This window comes from Crassostrea angulata, chromosome 6 (assembly GCF_025612915.1).
Source record: "Crassostrea angulata isolate pt1a10 chromosome 6, ASM2561291v2, whole genome shotgun sequence".
In the NCBI taxonomy this organism is placed as follows: Eukaryota; Metazoa; Mollusca; class Bivalvia; order Ostreida; family Ostreidae; genus Magallana; species Magallana angulata.
In genome coordinates this window covers 10,221,026-10,227,441 of record NC_069116.1, presented here as the reverse complement: position 1 = coordinate 10,227,441, position 6,416 = coordinate 10,221,026, and positions in this window count along the sequence as shown.

Genomic DNA, 6,416 nt, shown 5'->3' with positions numbered 1-6,416 from the left:
GAAAAAAAAATATTTCATCCTCAACTACACCAGTGTTGCAAGTATAACAATATTTATCATTTCCTGAAGTGGAGTTATGTATACCACTTTCTATTGGAGACAGCCCTTAATCTTATTTTACTAAAAGAGGATCTTTCAGATCTTTTTTCTTAGTATATCAATAAAAAGAGTTCTTTTTCGCTTGTAAAATGTTTTATAAAACAATTTTTTTAATTTGGAAAAATTTGTTGAATTGAACTTATAGAATTTGTATGAGAATCCAAGAATATTTAGAACCGAATATTTTTTCTCTACCTAGAATTGGTATCGTTGCAATTATACATACAATTATATTTCTATAAAAGCAGTATTTGAGATGGCCTCTAAAAGAACAAGCCGACAGATTTACGTAGAAATTTGCACATACACTTTAGTTGGCGTATATTAAATACGGTTAAAAAATAAATATTGTAAAAAAACCTAGTTGGCCTCGTTAAACGCCAGAATATCAGAAGTTAAAAAAATATGCCAATATATAATTCATAAGAATGTGATTTAAGACCTAGGTGGAATTCTATTATGTTATGTTAAACAACCAGCTTAGGATGTTTTGCACTGGTAGTATCATTATCTTTAATAAATTTTAGATTTTTAAAATATCTGCATGATAGATCTACTTCCCATATTTCATAACAATAAAGAAGGGCTGAACGTACATGGAATCAAATTTTTTCTAAAAGTTTATATGGATAATCAAATCAACCATGTCAGATGGTTGTACATCGTCGGATACCCACGGGTGATAAGTAAAAGACGCGATCACCCGTGGGTATCCGACGATGATGGTTGTAATGGTTGTACTTCTCAAAATGGATAATTTGGACTGATAAATGTTTTCGTTTTTGTTTTCACTAAATAAAAAAACCCAAATGATACCTAAGGTATAACTGTTGCTTAATCTAATCCAAAAATAGTTCAATCTCTTCACGTTAGTACAGATGACATAGAGAACAGTTCTTAAAACTAGTATCACAATATGTTAGATTATTATTAATGTATCATTGTTTGTATTTAGATTATAAATTTTTTAATAGCGGAAACCCTAAAAGAGTCCAACAATTAACATATGTTACATAATGAGAAAACCTGATGATTCATTAAATGATATGATCAATGACATGTATAGAATGGGTAGCTTGGCGCTCTATACTCTAGACACTGAATGTGTATGCTGTGCTGTTAATTCCTGTGCCATCTGAAACCATTGTCTATATTTCTAAACGCCACTAGTAACTGTGATAACAAAGTATAATAATAATAATACGTACATGTACATTTACCAGTTGCCTAAAAAGTTGATAAAGTTACTCAAATCTAACCAGTAAATACATTTAATTTACCCTGTAATTATGAAAAGAGGGTTTTGTGGACTCCTGTGGCGATATATAATATATTCGAATTGATTTTCCTTATTTAAGTCATGAAGAGGGGGTCTTCCAAATATACACTGAGCCAAAGGTCTAATTGTTCTTCTAGTATAATGTATTTACTATATAAAATGAACACAATTATTTGTCTTGCCGTCGGGGTGACTGATTTACACTTCAATGTTTAGGTAGTTAAGAAAGATGCATTGCAACTCCAGACCTTGAACATTGTTAAATATTACAAATACTTCCTGGTTGGTTGAATTTTGCTCAGAGCTTTAAGATTGTTTTAGGTTGCCAATAAAAATGACGTTCCCTTATAGAAGAGAAAAACTAAATCAAAATAGCGTTTCCTTCGAATTGATCAATATCCAAAATCAATGTCAAGGACACAATAAACAGCAAATTTACAGTGAGTACAAGCTGTAGTAGGAACAACGCAGAAACCAATATTCCTACGGCCCTGGTTGTTTTTTTCTAAAATGATCATTTTAGCCATATAAAGTGTTTTTCTTTCGAATCCATCGCTAAAGACTAATATTTATTCCAACAAGTTGCCAGTTATATTAAGCATGTGCAGAAAAAATGCCAAATTTAATGTGTTGACGTTCGTCACGGTCGGGTAATTGATTTCAATCGGTATTGATGAGAAAGATATATTAGTTACAAAATGTTGAAAATATTATTACATGATTTTATTCTGTTATTTTCAAATTATTCTATCAGGCTGAACACTTGGAAAGTTTGTTAAGTGTATGTGTCAGCATCGTTTTAAAGGGGGCATATTTCAAAAACATCAAACACACCATTTTTTTTACATGTAAATTTAAGAATAATATCTGTTGTGACATTGAGAAAAGATGGAAGTTGGGGGGGGGGGGGGGGGGGTTACACCAACAAGTGATGCTACGTACCAGTGTGTCAGTGTGTTGATATAAAGATGTAACGATGCACTGGGGGAAATGGTACTTGAGAAATAGCTAGAAATAATCACATTAAGTAAGATAAGATTTTCTTTGCTTTCTCCATTTAATGAAGAGTAATTCAAAATATAAACTCATGTAACAATTCAACCGACTCAAAACGTGAATATATATATATATATATATATATATATATATATATATATATATATATATATATATATATATATATATATATATATATATATATATATAAATCAGCGTAAATTTGATACAAAGTTTCCTTTTTGTAATAGAGTTCTCTCTTTCCTGATGAAGTGTACAGGTAAATAAAAGTACGGTGAACTGTGTTCAGTTAGTTTACTTAGAGGTACAAATTGCGGGATCAGAGGACAAGCGCCAGATATTTAATAATCCATTGACAAGCTAATTAAAACGTTCGCTTTCCTTGCATAAACCGATGTCTAATTATACCTGAGCTACTGGTATATGTAACGGTACATGATTTATTTATTTATGACTGTTTGCGTCTCCGAAAATAATTGTCAATAATTATTTCACATTAATGGATTCATTGTCCGAATTTTTCATTACAAAGAGCGACAATTTAGATACTTTTCGCCACTTTCCTCACAGGTTTAGACAATCGTAAATTATATTTACAATGTGACTTTGAAACAGTGAAAATTAGATTCGCGTAAATTTTATATACCCTTCTAGGCTCTGATTCGCGGAAAAAAAACATCACGCGGAAAAAACCTGATATACGGTATATATATATATATATATATATATATATATATATATATATATATATATATATATATATATATATATATATATATATATATATATATATATATATATATATATATATATATATATTATGATTGACAGTCATGAACTACAGTCCATCGTCCATTGATTTCTAATGGTCATAGGTAGATGGAAAAAAATTGACAACAATTTAAAAAAGAGTACAATGTGTGATGGTAATAACACTGGGGATGAATTTCATTATGTTTTAGAATGTACACATTTTGCAAACGATGAAAAATATTTTTGTCCAAGTGATATTATAATATTAAAATAAGATATCACACAGTTTAACGAGCTGATGAATACTTTTGATTTAGAAAAAATAAAATAATTGTCAACATTTATAAAGAAAATTTTCAAAGATGTCTACTTTTCTTAGCACCTTGGAAGCATCCTGGACTTTTACTTTTTTTGCATTATATACTAGTATTCAGCTGGTTGTGACCCATTCCCGTTGTTGTGCTTATTACAACTTAACCGAAGCAAGCTTACTTCAATAGCTTGTGGAACAATGTATGAATACAGGAGGATATTAAATGTACATTTTGTGTATTAAGAAGTGTAGAAAAAACCATTTCATTACATAAAATATTATCATTTTTGACGGATAAGGTAAAATTCCAGACAGACCTTGATTTTAAATAGACAAAAAATTAATGGCGAGGTCAATGTCCATCCAAATCCTGATGGCGTGATGCTGTAAACATCGATGTTAGTGCAATAAATGTGTTTCTTCTTGACAGTAAGTACAGTTACATATGCAGAATGACACTTTCCACCAGTATAGAAGGCCAGTTAGCATCACTGAAAATGTTGCTTGCAGAAAAGCTGACTTGTATGAATAATATTTTTTCCAAACCTTAGGCATGTCTTAAATTATAAAAAAAATTCTACAGATCCATTCATCAGATAATGATTTTTTTTGCTATTGGAACTAGAGTTAGCTTTGTGCGCAGTTTAACATATTACCCCGTGCAGAGAGTTTGTGGGCGACTTGTCGTTTCTCGTGTGTCCTTGAAAGTTGAATTACTCATTGGCAGAATACCACATTCCAGTCGTCAGAATTTCGGATTACTGGTTAATTTCGTTTTCTTAAAGCATTGATAAAATGAGCATCATACTGTATATCATTTTGACTATATAAAGCTATGTTGTACTAACATTTATTTAATGTAACAGACAGTTCATGCGATATGTAATGAGTTTTTGAAACTAAATCATAATTTGTTATATTTTACTTGTGTATTTAGTTTACTCATTCGACAAGAGTAGTTTTTTGAGTGAATAAACCCCGTCTAGAATGGTCAATATGAGTTTTTTTAATGCTTTGTCAAAATTTGAATATCGAATACCGAGTTACAGGCGAGTAACAGAAGTAAAAATTCTTTTTTTTTGTAAACAAAGATCGAGCCCTGTTGATGTTTACATATTTGTTGTGGTGGTATCAGTTTTCTACGAAAGCCGAGAAGGATCATTCGAGATTCGAGATTCAAAATACGAGATTCGAAATACGAGATTCGAGATTCGAAATTCGAGATTCAATATCTAAATTAACCAATCAAATCATGGATCTGAAACCTGTATCCTAGCAACATCAAACTGTTCTAAATAAAGATCATTCGTACATGCTCTTTCCTACAAATAAATGCTATGTTCACTTCTCCCTACCTAACTAAATAATTATTTGTATTTACTTTTACACAGAATATCTAAGTAGACTAGTAATAATGCAGTGTGCTTCGCGGATCTAAGTGATTTTGTTTGCCCTGGTGCATTTCCACCTGATGCGTTTGAACCCTGGGGTATTTCACCACCAGTAATAGTTTAAAACCCGGGTTTATTCACCCTTTTTGTGTAAAAATGCGGTTATGGTAGAGAACTTCATAAGCGTAGCTAATTTTTTCTGTAGGGGGTCCTAGGCCAATTTAAAAAAAATTTACTATGTTAATTTAATAAGCTCCAATTTTCCCGAGGAGGGGGTCCAGATCCCCTGACCCCCTCCTTTCTAGATCCCCGCATGAAGATTAGTACATGTATCTAAATAATCTAAATATAAATAATCTGTCCTGTTTCACTAATAAATATAAGTATTACTTATCGTTTTATGTATGCATACAGTGATACACTAGTACTATGATTATAAACAAATCATTGAGATATTATCACATCATACAGAATTATTAATAAATACAATTTTTTTCCTTTTCCTCAGTAAACAACTTATTATGAGTCTTACTTTTAGAATTGTTTTTCAATATAGAAGGATACCTACTCTCTACAATTAAAGGTAGGGATGATAGGGTGCCAATTTGTTCACATTGCCGATTTCTTGTGCAGAAAACAGTAAAACTTTTTAAAAATTTGATTGTGCATGAATATTTCAAAATTAATTGTTGTACATGTATTTTGTTATAATTCGTTTATTGATATATCAACAAGAAAGAATAAAAGCATATGTTTCACAGCCAAGTTAAGTTTCTCTGTAGTTTCCTACCCCCCCCCCCCCCCCCCCGCACCAAAATTGACAATAATTACATATAAGTCATACAAATGTTTACTTTTTTTGTAAGTTAATCTCTAAAGATGTAAATAAGCACTGCAAACAAAGATGTGTGTATTTAATATACTACTACATTACACTTAGCCAGATAAAATGTAATCAGGATGAAGCTACAAGGGATGAGTGGTGCAATTTTACCAATTTGTCGCCATACACACAGAACACCAAATAAAGAAACTGTGAGTGGTGTGTGGAATGCATAAAAGATGGCGGCAAATTATCTCAAATAATCAGTGCAAAAACCCACAAATAGGCTGTTATTTGTTACCTATCCTGCAAAAACATTCATAAAAAATGTTATCGTCCCATAACATAGCCGATTAAGTTAATGTGTACATATGGTCAACGTACATGTAATTCTAATATACAAGAAGGCGGACGTATCAGGCGGGGATCCAGAAAATTAAATTTCAAAAATGATCGGTTGAATTACATTAAATGCTTTGAAAATTGTTTTAAACTATCGCACGGGTCAAAATGCATGATAGAAGCTATGTCCAGTGTAATTGGAAACTTTCATTTTATATCAATATGTAGTATTACCTATTATAACAAATGAGAGTATAGCACAACTGCCACAAGCAATACATGTCCTTTACCGGCACCACCTCCCTCCCCATAAAAAAATGAAACAATTGTCGTTTTATTTGCTAATATGTGTGTGGTTCAAGATTTTTCTAAAGGACATACCCGATTAGAATTGAAAAA